Raw genomic sequence first — 14,333 nt, forward strand, 5'->3', positions numbered from 1 at the left:
TATAGGCTGCATGTAATAATTAAATGTTAAGATGGTTACATGAAACAACATTGTGAGGCTTTCTTATGTGGTCAAGAAGTTATGCAGAAACACTTGTGAATTGAAGAATCTCAAGTTAAATCTGTCTACAGCCTTCTGTTTGGGATGTAAAATGGGATGTTGTAAGTCACTTTGTCCTTGAAAATAACTGTATTTCATCACACCTGCACTCTTGTCCCTGTATGATCTGTGAGTGTGTACCATTTATAAGGTACTTGTAACTAGTAGCTTTAGTGTGTATTTAAGTTTCTTAATATATGTAGCCAAAGACTTTATATAAAATCCTATCAGGTTAACTTCTGATAACAACACGTTTAAAAATACTAATTCAGATTCCAAAAGATGTACAGATTTGATATCGATCGGGTTATAAAACCGGAAAATGTTTATGCATTTAGATACAAAATAGTTCCTGCTTGGTTTAACCTAGTGTTCTTGTTAATTCATTGTACTAAGCTACTGCCTTTTCCCTACAGAAAGAGATTGTTAAATGCATTCTTTCTTCAAGATTGTTATTTCCATTTCATTTTGCTGTCTGCGTGAGAGCAAATTAAATATTTTCCTTATTTTAAATGCTGAGAAATACAAAACTTTGGCTGGTTTGGACTTCTTTATTAAATACTGTAGATATGTATAAAATTGATTTGTTTCTTTGGAGTGCAAGGGCAGGATGAGTGGCAAACATACTGAAATATGTCTGACCATGGTTGGATACTTCAGACTTGTGTATATTTCAAAAATACACTTTGTCACAGTGCTTAAGTCATGAAATCTAAATAAAAAGTTTTCTTTAAAAGTCTTTTGATTATTATGAGACAGCTGGATATTATGTACAATTTTCCCATTAAGTTAGTACCTTTATATAATGAAAACAATGCTCCATTTATCATCTATTCCATTCACTTTATGGCAAAGCACCTCTAAGAGTCTAAATATGAAGGAAAATGGGTAAAATAAAATAGGACCCACTGAACACAACTGTCTGGGCTTGAAGTATATAGTTTTGAGGATTTTGGTTTTTTTCTCCTACAAGAGGTTAGTATCCAAACCTAGAAACATGGGGAAAAGGAACACTTCAGTTTGCTGCTACAGCCAAAATGCTGTCCCTAAATGATTTTTGATAATGAAATTTCATTAGCACTATCACATTGTAGAAGAAATATGATGCTTTCATTAAATTATGAAAATCCAAGTGTTTGGCAGTTTTCCTGTGAAAAGGCATATTGTGAAGTAAGTTGGCTATGTAAATGTACATTTGCAGAACAGAAAAGCAGGGATGCTTTGGAGAAAAACTGAGCTTGGTTTTGCAAGGTGCATTTGATAGATGTAGACTAGAGTCAAACCAGAAAACACAAGTGCAGCTCAATGTAGAAGCACCAAGAACAAAAATCAAAGCTTGTGTAGATACTGATCGGTTTCATGGCATGTACCAGAAATAATCTTTGTAGACAAACTTTAGTGATATACTAACAATATGTAGTAAGTGTAATATGTACACAATTCAGTTATTACCTGAATTCAAATTTGCTGTTTTCATGTTTAATGCGTTTTTGCTCTTTAAGGCAGCCAATGAACATGTTTATGCAGGTTTTTATTTTCATGCATTTTCATAGTCAAGGAAGAGTTTGTCCAACTGAAGAAAATAGTATTTTTTTTTTTTTGTCTAAAAGCAGGTATAGAAATAGATGCAGTTAGCCTGGTGGGATAAGGCATTATCATGAAACACCCCCACAGTTCCACAGGAACTTAAGGATAACAGTGAGGGTGACAGAGCCCTGGAACAGGCTGCCCAGAGAGGTTGTGGAGTCTCCTTCTCTGGAGATCTTCAAAACCCGCCTGGATGCAGTCCTGTGCCACGTGCTCTGGGTGTCCCTGCTGGAGCAGGGGGATTGGACTAGGTGATCTCTAGAGGTCCCTTCTAACCTCAGCCATTCTATGACTTTAAGATAGGGCCTAAATTTGTAAAATAATGCCGGTAACGTCAATTCCAGAATTCCAAGCAGTGAATGTGAAAGTGCCCTTTGAAGCTCAAGTAACAAAGATGGGAAAAAAATCCAAGATGCTTGTGGGTTTTCACATATTGAAACCTTTCTAGTGCCTATTCATGGCATTAGAAAATATTTGTGGATTGCACAAGAGCTCGCATGCACATGTGCTCTTTCTTAGCATCATAGGCGGGTGATGTAGTTTCCAGGTTAATATTAAATATTTTTTTAAAAAAAAGGAATAGTTCATAAGATAATGCGAACATTGAGCTGTTGTTGTTTTCTAGTTCAGGGTGTTGAAACGGAAATGGAGCTGTAGTCAAGGAGACCAATGGTGGCAATGACACGGTGCCTCGTGGACTTTCCTGAAGCGCAGGAAGAGCGTGGTCAAGGCTGTGACTCCCTTAGTACAAGGTTGTTATTCCAGGAGGGCCTTTGCAGCGGTATGTGGCCCACAGACAAGGTCTCTTCTCCTTAATCTTGCTCTCCAAACTTCACCTGTCTCCCTTGCTAGCGTCTTCTAAAAGCTCCCCAGGAATGAATGCATAAAATACCTAGGGGCCATGCAACACTGCCAGGCAGTCAGGTAGATGAAAGGGTCTTGAGGACAATGTTTTGCAGAAAACTTTTGTAAAGAGGCTGAGAAGATTACAGTCTGTTTTTGAAGCTTACACAGAAAGTCCTCCTATCTTTTTTTATCATGGAAAATGAGGTGTTTTAAACTTGCAAATTTGGGGTTAGTTGTTTTTATTACCATACATTTTCTCAGCAACAACTTACTTGGAGCACGGGGTATATTTAAATACCTACATTCTGTTTATCCTGCAGAGATTGCTGGACTTCCCAGTAGCTTTAATTAAATTCAGTGTGACAAGTATCTAACACTCCCAATGGCTTATCCATAGGAAAAGGGTCTAAGCTTGATATATTTTTAAAGATGAAAATAGGCAGACCTTTTGATGTTCACAGTAAATTTCATAGGCCTTTGTATCCCAAACGTGATTTAATAACACATCTCACTCATGTAAGCAAGTATGCTGGTGTTTTCTTGCGAGTATCATTTTAGGCCACAGGGTAGACTCTTTAAGTCCAGCAAAACTATTGCAGAAAGAAATCCAGAACAAAACCCGGAGAAACAAAGGATGGATGTGACTAACAAGCACATAAAACCAAACTGTAAATTCAGAGGAGGAAGAGGAAAGATTGTAAAAGCTGGATTTTTTTTTTAAGTAATAAAATATTTCCTGTGTTTTCTTTGACTATTTGCAGTTGTTTACTAGAAATAAAGCTACCTGAAGCTTCCCGTTTCCTGAGTTGTTTCGACAAGCTCTGCATTTCTTGACTTTGCGGCTCGCGCTGGTTCACAGAGCTGTTTTCCCGCTTGCCGTTGGGGCTCTCGGTGCTTGCGCAGGGGCTCCATGTGCAGCACTGACGCGCAGCGCGGCGACCCGGCCGCCCGTGCACGCAGCACAGCGCTGTGCGCAGATAACCCCTATCGCCCGGGCGCATCCTTGGCCTGCTGGGCGCTTGAGCGTCGCTCAGCTTTCCTTTGTAGCCGCCGCTACATGGAGGCAAGCGCCGTGCGGCGGCCGGGTGCCCACGGGGCGCCGTGCGGCACCGCTGCGGCCTCGGCAGCAGGAAGGGCCGAGCGGCGCCCGGGCTGCTCCGGCCTCCCGCTGCAGCCCAGGGACGGCGCGGGGGCTGCGTGGGGCTGCGTCCAGGCGGGGCTCAGCAGAGAGGGGCCTCACACGGCCTGGGTTTATGTGACGCTGCTCGGGAAGCAACTGTGCGGTAGCCTTAGCCTGAGCTATCTGTTTGTGGCGTTTGTTCTGAACTAGAAATCTTTATTTTTTTTCCTTTAGCCTTAAACGTATTTTTTTGTTTATTCCAGAGTCTCATTGTTTTAAACAGACTGGTAACAGTGAAAGACTACGTTTTCTCTGTATTATCTTGAGTAAATTATTTCAGAAAACAGCACTGATGCAATTTCTGTAAAATATCCGATGTGGATGTCTTCATTATCTTCTCAGTATATCCCAAGATCACATGTCTTCATGCACATACATATATATATATATATATATAAACACTGCATTTTTGTGTCTTAAGTATATTGCAAAAGTCACAACATATTTTCCCTTTCAGCTGTTATTTTAAACTCAGAGCCATTGCAAGAGGAGGAGCAACCAGAATAATTATAATTAGTTTCTCACTGTCAATTTTAATGAGATTCAGAACCACGCAGAAATTTTCTTGAAGAATGAATCACATATTTCATTTCATGAAAGTGCGATTTCCATTAAAGGAAAGATGGTGAGTGCTTTCCTTTACTAATTCAGGGATTCATAAGGCTATAAGAATCCAGATATACTTAGGACTTATGCCTAACCCAACACTATATGGGCCGAAAGTTCTTTTTTTTTTTTCTGATTCAAGTAGTTCTGACAAAGTGGAAGACAAAAAAATAATGTGTTAGGTAAGGGTTCTGTATAAAATCAGAATAATAAAGTTTTGATGATTGCTTTGATACATAGTTCTATAAAGAAAAGCATATGTACTGTGCGTTTAATTGCATCCATGCACAAAACCCTAATTCTGCAATTCTGATTGTTTGTTTGTTCTCTTAAGCGATGGCTTGCATGCACAAAAGTGAAGGTTTCAGAGCCAGATAAAACCTGGCATTTCCCTGCACTTCCTTTTCTTCCTTTGAAAGGAGATGAATTTACTTAATAGTCCAAAAGTTGCCAGAATAGATGGACGGCATCTAACTTTATCCCACATAGTTCAGAAAAGCTCTAACGCTGGCCATGTGCCCTTTGATGCCTGCAATTTAGACATCAAACAGTTCTGCTTTTGCTGTATCATCAGCGTGCATCCCGCATCACGTACAACAAGACTTTCAAGCCCATCGTGTTGGGCGGATGAGAAGTGCTATTAGGAGAGCTTTCCTGAGGTAGACAGAAGCTCTGCATGCGTTTAGGGCAGATGGGCAAATACCAGTCTCTCTCGGTGGGACGCAGAGCCAGAGAATTAGTGGGAATGGGAATGCGAGAGCTGGAAGCATTGCCCTAGCAGGCAAAAATGCAGGATCATTAGGGCAGAGGAGTTTGCATAAGGGCCACGTTGGTGGTCTCTCTGGCCGTGTGTGTGCCTCTCGCTCCGGCAGTGGCTGAGCACGTGCTGGAATCTGGCACCTGTCATTCCCTCCCTCCATTCCGTACGTGAGCGCGGGCCAGGCGCTCCTGCAGGAGCCGTGGCCTCGCCACCTCGAGCGGGCTGCTGCCATAGGTGACGTGGGAAGCGCTGTGCTAACCACAGCAGCGCTAGTCAGAGCTCCGGACTGGGCCTAGTGATCAAAGATCCTAATTCAGGTCCTAATGAATGACGTCTGTGCCCTTTGAAATCACATTTGCATGAACCCGTAACTGGCTTTGATTCCTATCCATATGAATGTCCAGCTCCTTTGTTAAACTTGTTTCTGACTTCACTGGTATTACGGGGTGATGAATTTCTTGATGTGTGAAGGGCAAGTCTTTTTAAATGTGCTCCCTTTTAATTTAACTGAATTCTGCGATACACAGGGAAATGGAATATCTTGACTTTGCCTTCTTTTAACTATGCCCCACTTGCTGCTTTCGAAAGACAAAGAGCTTCTGACTTTTCAATCTTACCTTGTAGGAGTCTTTCTCTGCCCGCAATATTTTTTGCCGTCTCTTTTTAGAACTCATTTAATTTCAGGATTCTTTTTCTGGAATGGAGGTGTGACAAATAGAACAAACGTAGGAAGACGCTCCACCCAGCTGACACATCCTAGTTTTATTTTGCTTTATTACTTCTCATCCCACTCCTTGTGAATCCCGACATCTTGCTTGCTCTTTGTTTATAGCCATATGTTAATTCAGTACATGTTTACAACAGTGTCCACATTGGAACCCAGGCCAATTTCCCTGGTAGCCATCAGTTAGTTTTAGTATCCTGTGAAGTATAAGAATAGTGAAACAGGGAATTCATCCCTAATACTCAGTATCTCCGGAAAAGTAAATTTAAAAGGGTATAGCTGCAAGTGCGTTCCTGTCCTCACAGGAGTGGAATATCAATTCCCAGCATTAGTAGTATAAAGCACATGCACTTTGCTACAAAGCACATTTTAAGAAAAGTAATTCGCTAAAATACATAAAGAAATATAAAGCGAGAATGACTTCTGTTGCAAACATTAATGTAATTGAAAATACCAAAACTTTTTACTTAATCCACTTTCACATCTGTATTCTTCACAGCAAGCATTCTCTGCATCCTCCTATCTGTAAGTTTGCAGGCTGATGTTACTTTTCTTGAGACGCCTGCACCAGTTGTCCTCAAAAAATACTAAACCTGTGTGAAAACTGACCTGCTAGGAAGTCATATGTTTATTCACAAAATAATTATGATTGCTCTCTGTCATTGTATCAGGAGAAAAAAAAATAGCTGCCAACCTAAGTGTGAAAATAATTACTGCTTAAAACATGTTCTCTAACATCTGATGCTTTTTGAGGAAACCTGTTCTGATTCACGTAATGGCTTCAGGCAGACTTCTGCTGAACGATCCGTGCTAACTTGTTTGGCACCCGAATTCACCAAAGCAGGCCTTACAATGAATTTTGTCGAAGACTTAAAAGCAGAAAGAATTCCGTGATCCTTTCTTTTCTCCTCTCTCTCCAAGTAGCTCAAATGTGTGATTACCTTCCATCTTCTCTTCCACAAAGCGCCTACTCAGGAGAAGGGAGGGAATGAGCAAGAGCAATTTATGGTGTGTATATATACACTTTGTGTATATATAATATATGTAGTTGAAAGCATATAGACATACATGCACACATGTATACACACACACACACAACACATATGTACTTTCAAATAATCCTTGGGGTAAATTAGAGTAATCTTAAAGCCATACGTAAGGATTGCATGAGCCCTTCTGGGATCCACAGGAGCATATTTGGGTAGACTTCTTGCTACTCCTAATAGAAAAGATGCATGGGAGAGATTTTGAAGTGTCAACATTCAGAAGTGGGAGGGGAGGGTCCCTTTTTCCGTCTCCCAAGAATGATACCACTATTACAGATGTTTGTAAATAAACTAGTTCTTATAGAGGGGTAAAAAGAACTGTACAATAATCAGAGCGATACTCAAAAAATATAGTGTTTTCTTCTGAAATTAGCAACTGGATAGTTCTTTTAAGAATGCATTTTGGATGTAAGGACAAAAATAATGTAAGCAGATAGAGCTATTGCCTCACAAAAGTTATTTTAGTCAAGCTCCAGTCTACCTATTTTCTGGGGGTAATAGGCATTTGAAGATTTTTAGTGAGATGTTTCTGCATCTAGGCAACTACATTTAATAAATAAATTAACAAATAAAGACTTTCCTTGAGTTGTGAAGGAGATAAGTTTATTTTCCTGCAAAGCTGGAACATTAGTATTTCCAAGACCTGTCTTTGCCACGTGTCAGTTTTATGTTAAGTTATTCCACAATTGTTCTCTGGAACAACAAGGCCCATATGTGCCTATGGAACTGGCTGCAGGACTTGATGTGTCCTCAGCAATGTGTGTCACTGCTCTAGCGGATGCCGTCCCTGTCCCTTCCACGGAAGCGACCCCAGGCCGCCCTCCCGAACGCAGGACCCGCGCGCCGAGGAGAAGGACTTGGCTACGGCGAGCCCTGCCCGAAGCCCCTCGCGCAGGCCCTGCCTCCAGGAGAAGCGGGTTTGCAGATGGACGGATCCTCAAGGCCTTCCGTGGCTGACACCTCCGCGCGCCTCAGGGGCGACCCGGGACAAAAAGCAGAGCTCGAGGAGGGCAACGGCCACCGCTTCCCTCCGTCACTGCAGGTGAACGAGGCTTTACAGGCGGCGGGAGGGAGGGGGCGTCCCCTCTAACGGCTGCAACGGCCCCGCGAGCCCCTGGGGAGGCCGCCCCGCTCGGCCTCCTTCCCGCGACCCCTCCGAGCTCTGCCCCGCGCCGCCAGGACTACAACTCCCGGCGCCCCCTGCGCGGCGTGCGCCCGGCAGCGGCGCGGAGCGCAGAGCACGCTGGGAAGCGTAGTCCTCCCCGCCTCGGCGCCGTGTCCCCTCCCGCGCCGGCGGCAGCGCGGCGAGGGCGGTGCCACCCGCACGCACGTGGTACGCAGCGCCGAGCGCCTATTGGCTGCGGGCGGGAGCAGGGGCGGGCCCGCGGGGAGAGCTTCCGGAGCGCCCCGGAGCGGCCGCTTGTTTGGATGCTGCCGTCACATCATGGCGGCGCGCGGAGCGGAGGCAGCGCGCGGAGGAGGCAGCAGCAGCAGCGCGAGCGGTCCGGAGGCGGCGCCGGCCCCGGCCCCGCGCAGCGGCCCCGAGGTAACGGCAGCCCCGGGGCAACGGCAGCCCCGGGGCGCAGGGGCGGCTCGGGCGCCCCGCGCCGCGCGGCCTCGGCGGGGCAGCGCGGGGAGGCCGCGTCGGCGCCTGCGCGGGGAGCGGCGCGGGGCGGGGGGCGCCGTCCCGGGGGCGCCGCGCGGGGCGGGGCTTCCCCCGGCGGGGACGGTGGGGGCGGGAGGCGGCGCGGGGCCGTTGGGGGCGGGCGCGGCACGTGGCGGGGGGAGGGGGCGCAGGTGGCGCCGCGGGAACGACCCGAAACGACCCTTAAAAAATGGGAAATAACGGCGGGATCCAGCCCGGCCCCGGCAGCAGGCCCGCCCGGCAGCGCGCCCAGGGCCGCCCGCGCGGCCCCTTAACGGCCCCCAGCGCGGGCCCGCGCGGGGCCAGGTGCTCCCGGCGGAGCCTTCCCTCCTTTCCGCGCCCTCCGCCGCGGTGTGACGGTCGGTGACCCCCGGGAAAGGATGATTCTGCTTGTGCTGGGGCCTGGGGGGATAGTCTGGGGGCTGCGGGGTTAATTCTCCTCCGTGAAAACGCAGCAGCTTTGTGTTTTAGGGGGTTCCGTGGTGGCCTGTGGGCAAGTCTGGTGTCCCCTCTGAAAGCACGTGTTTTTCTAAGAAAGAAAAAAAAATAGTGTTGCTGTATTTTTAATGTGCATACAATGAAAGGGAGTTTAATAATAATCAGAGGTAAAAGCTTGAAAAGTATCGGGGAATACTAAACAAATTCCAGGGTGCTCTTTTGAGAATTATAATTGCTTTATTTGTTTGTATACATAGAAGCTTATGTGTTCCAGGTTACTTATGATCTGTTTGTGTTGGGAGTTCAGAACTTGTCTGCCTTGTCTTTTCTTTTCTTTTTTTTTTTTTTTTTCCCCAAGAGATATTAGATGGATCACTGGAAAACTATTAGGATTAAAGTAAAGAGGAAATGAAACCCTCACTGAGGGGAAGTGAGTCACACTGTATAAAGTAATTACCTGTCTTGGATGCTGGCATTAAAATAGGGGCCAGTAAAATGCGCCACACTTTGCTTTTCATATAAATGTGCAGAAAGCTTAAATTTAAACTCTGGGATCTTCCACTGAAATTCTGCCAAGAGTTACAGGAATAAATTTTCCCATATTTTAAGCTAAAACAGGGAAGACATATTTCAAGTATATGTATTTCCACAGTACAGAGAATAAAAATGGTTGCAAACACAATCTGTTCTTTTGTAATAATTCTTTTTTTTTCTTTCTTTCTTTTTTAATGTGTTTTTTGGGGGGAAATGAAAGTTATCTTTAAGGGCAAGTACCTTCTCACAGGATCACTGAAAGAAAGTGCAAGAAACTTGCAAAGGATGACAGCAAAAAGTAAGGTCAATAAGCAGAGGTGATGTGGGAGCACTCATCTCTGAAAAAGTATAAAGGACGTATCTTGACTGTACAGCCAACAGTATTAATAATGAAACCCTGTCAAGGCTCTGAATTAATTTTTATGGGGATCAAATACGTATGGCTTTTGAAAGTAGATGTGTCGTGGTCTTCTGGTGTATTGGGAGCTATAACTGGAGTGTTCTGAAGCTGACGATGAGTGTTACTGTTTAATGCCTTTGTCTCCACACGTTTTTTTTTTTTTAATATGATGATAGACCATGCTGAAATGTTTGTTTTGAATGACTCTGACTTCCTGACCATCCAGGTAAGATTTTAGTTGGTTAGGAAGCCTCCTCAGAGACCATCAGGCTTTTAAAAGGGTAAAATTCTGTGTACATTTGCACATGTGGCTGGCTTGCAAATATTCAGCTCAGCAGTGTTCAAATGGTCTGTTCCATAGCCCAATACCAAGCAAATGATTACGTATTTGCCTGTATATTTAGGCTTTCATATGGTCAGGTTTTAAAGTCTGTGTGTAAATATGGTCTTTCTAAAGCTTTAAAACATTTTTTTTCCTGTTTTTCTTACTATTTTTGAAGGCTAAGTTGGCAAGAGTCTGTTCACAGTATAGGCCAACTACTACTCCGGGAACATAGGAGATGCTTTTGATACATTAATGCTACTGGTTATATTTTCTTTGGTTAATTTGCTAGCATTTAGGATAAAAATAGACCGGTGCAGTTATTCATTATGATTTCCAGTAATAACAGAGATACATAAAGGGTTTTTTAAATATTTTGGGTAGCAAGAATATGCATGCATGGAATGTATGTGTTTTAATGTATGAACTGTAAAATGCAGGTATGTTATACCGTCAGTGCCATTTTTAGGTAGGCTTGTATGTTAAATGCTTACTGTATGTTCTAGAACAAATAAACTCACTCATGACATGCTTTGGCATGGTAGGATAAACTCTGCCTAGATGGCCTGCTCATCCGTATGTGGGTATTGCATCCTGCTAGGAGTAGTTCTTGCTGAAGTGGAATCAAGTTGGCTAATATACTTGTGTTCATAGGCATATAATTTATGAAACTGGCTAATTTTGTGCTGTTATCCTTTTTAATGTGAAATAAGGTAGAGTTGTACTTTGATCAAAAAAGGTGCAAATTTGAACAAGTTTGGGTTCCAGATTGAAATACCAAAGTAAAACTTTGTGCTGAGCAGGAGCGATGTTACCAGTAATATTCCTGCAGGGATCCTTCAGCACTTCAGTCTGTAATGACTTAAATAGTCTCAAGATGATATGTTTGTTCAGAAATGCTGGTGTCTTCTCTTAGCTGCTTTTTTTTTTTTTTTTTTTTTTTTTTTTTTTGCAGCTAAATAAGCATTTTATTTTCTAATGGTAGGCCTTTAAATTTTGGTAAGTAATTCCGTGGTTTGTTATGGGTTGGCACATTATCTATGCAATATGTTTTTTCCAACTCTTACATATACAGAAAGATTTTCAGTAACAATGTTATTCTGGTCTGCTGTCAGATTTTAAACTGAGTATCATTAATTTGCTAGAAACCTGAAAGTTGGAAGCTGAGAAGTCATGGAAGCAGGTAAGAGGGATAGTAGTGATTTCAGTAGATGGAGAGTGGTTTTTTTAAAGTTTAGTAGTGGCTGACTCAGCAGTATTTACAGTGTGCTGTTGGAAGTGCTCCTTTCAGGCTGGAGTGTTACTGAGACGTTCAGATGTGTGATCAGAACGGTAATGCCAAGAGTTCAGATTGTCCATTGTCCCGTAATTTGGGCAATTTCAGTGATATCAATATGATTCAGTACAGAAAACAGGCTCAGTCTGCCATTATTGCTATCCTTTCAGCTTGAAGACTGCAACAAATCAAATCTGAAAATATACGTAGTTATGAATATGGAATGTTTAAAGAATAAAGGCTTTAAGACTTCCGTTTTTTATCTGTGAAGTGATCGAAAGCTCAGCACTCGTGTAGGAAGTATTTATCTTAACTTGTCTAGGTATTGGTGTTTGTGGCCCATCAGGTAATAGCAGACTTCACAAAGTGATTAAAACAACAACAACAAAGAGTTTGCTACTCTAAATACATTAGGATATTAATAAGTTCTACCACTGCACTCAGTCTACAGGAGTTTATGGACTAATTTGATGAAAGGAGTGAGAGTTTGGTTAATTTTTTTTATCTACCAAGTTGTAGGTACTATTAGAACCCCTTGCATTCTTGGTTATGGACACCAGTGCTTAATCAGATTTGGTCTAGAAAAATCCCTGGGTTGTCTGGCCACACTGCTGCCTTTCTCATGAGGAGCAGATCTTGACTGACGACGCTTTGGACACTTGGCAGTGAGTGTTCTCCGTGCCAGCGTTTACAGCAGGATGGGACTGGTTTGGTTCCTTCTGCCCAGGCTATGATTAGACTGACCTTTTTTAATTTTTTTTTTCTTGGCTTCTTTCCATCCATCTTACTGGCTTTCTCTGCTTGCCAGAATCACCTCTTGCTGTGTCCTGGGCTGGGTTAAGGCATTGGTTTGGTTATAAACTTGGCTTTAACAAGCGGCACAAAGGTTGTTGCCGGGCTGGTATGGAAAGGTGGAGTGAGCAGAGGAAGCAAGAGAGCTATTTGGGCACTTTGTTGCTGTTGAGTGTGTAACCACGTCTGAGGTATTCAGCCGCTTACTGGGATTTCTAACGATGCTGTGTTCTCTTTTCAAAAAGACTCTTGAGTCTTTCCCTACCTCTTACCAGGCCTCCACATGTCAGAAATTCACATTCTGCATAAGAGAAATGGGCAAGTTGCAGCTGCTGTCTTGGTGCTGCAGTTGTACCTCGGTGTCAGGTTGTGTGCTTGCACAGCCCCTTCCACCTCACAATGCCTGCAGTTTTCCTGGGCCTCTCTTCCTGTCATGTCAGTTTAAATTGAGCCACAAAGTATCTTCAGCTTCTCTGCGAATCATATTTCAAATTTTCTTTATGGGGATAGTAGATTGACAGCATCCTAAAAGTTATGCTAACTTTGTAATATATTTTTACAGAGGATTAGTATCATAATTTCGGACACTAGTACATGCAGAAAGTGAGGTGAATTATACAGTTCTCATATCCTTGTCTTTTTTTAGGGAGAGGCTCTTGTTTGCTTAACTGACCCAAATTTGGAGTGGTGTTTGTTTTTTGTGTGTGTGGTGGGGTTTTCGTTTGTTTGTTTTGCTTTGTTTCGCTTTTTTCCTCCCATGCCAAAAGGAGGCCCAGCAGCTTAAGATAAGTAAAAATGTCCATTTTATGGCTATAATGAAAGTCAACTTTTTGAAAGTGGGGTGGTTATTTGTTACAGCAGTTCTACTACTGAGTTACTGTTACAGACATTTGACAAATATGTTATCTGACATGACCAGGGAAGGATTATGGAGAATATTTCCATTTGTTATGCTTGTCCGTAAGGCACATGCATCATTTGGACACTTCTAAAGAGCAGTGCAAAGTGAAGACCATAATAAAATGAATATTGTTCCTTAGTGTCTGTACAGATGTACAAAGCTTATTGTCCTACCCGAAAGGTGTGGCATGAATTCCATCCTGTCAGGAATGACTGCCCTGCGATAACGTGTGAAACAAGATTCTCTTTGAGTGTAGAGAAGAATTAAACTGTCATGTTGTTTTTTTCTTATACATTTTCATGTTTATTTCATGATCTTAAATTAACTTCTAGGCGTGTTGAAGAAATTGCGAGTTGAACAATATCTCAAAGTATATAGCTAGTGTTGGTTATGTTCCTTTGAGACATGTTGGACAATTTCTTTCAAAGAGGGAAAGGGTCCATCTGTACGGAATATACAGCTTGGTGCAAACTCCTTGTTCTAGGAATTGGCATGCTTTTGAGATTAAGTGATACCTAAGCAGCATAGGTCTGTATATGAACAAGCTCCAGTTCTTTATTTACTCCAGGGAAGGTTAGGCTGTTCAGAGTGATTCAATCCTTACAACACTATAGCCTGCTTTTTTTTTTTTTTTCTTTTTTCAATAAATTGTCATTTTTCTTTGGAATAATGCGTGCCATTGCTTATGCTTTGTTTTGTTTATTTTAATGAGATACTTTGTTTACTGAAAGTTAATCTGTGAGAATGATGGAACCTAAGGCCTGGTAGTAAAGCAAGTTCAATTCTGTTTTTCTCATAGCGCTGCTACATGCGCTTGTTGTAGCGGCAGGATGTAAATGTGAGACGGGGAGGGGGGAACAAAAAAAGCCACCCTAAGAATTATCCCCAGTCCCAACAACTATAGTACAAACACAAGGAAACGGTTAAAATAACAACAGCACAAACACACATGAATTCACATAAGCCAGAACTGTTAACAGAAACTGAAAGAGAACATTGGTGCTCAGTAAACTATCTGGTGGCATCGGCATACCTCCAGAATGTGCGTGCATTATAGTAACAGGAAAACAACTGGTGGTGGGTAGCCTTTTCGTTAGATGATTAATCATTATGGGATTTAAGAAGTATCTCAAGAAAGTTCTCTAATTGGACAGAAATAATGTTAAAAGGTTAGGTA

The sequence above is a fragment of the Tinamus guttatus genome, unplaced genomic scaffold (assembly GCF_059628265.1).
Source record: "Tinamus guttatus ecotype Peru unplaced genomic scaffold, ASM5962826v1 Tinamus_guttatus_pri_ptg000470l, whole genome shotgun sequence".
Taxonomy (NCBI): Eukaryota; Metazoa; Chordata; class Aves; order Tinamiformes; family Tinamidae; genus Tinamus; species Tinamus guttatus.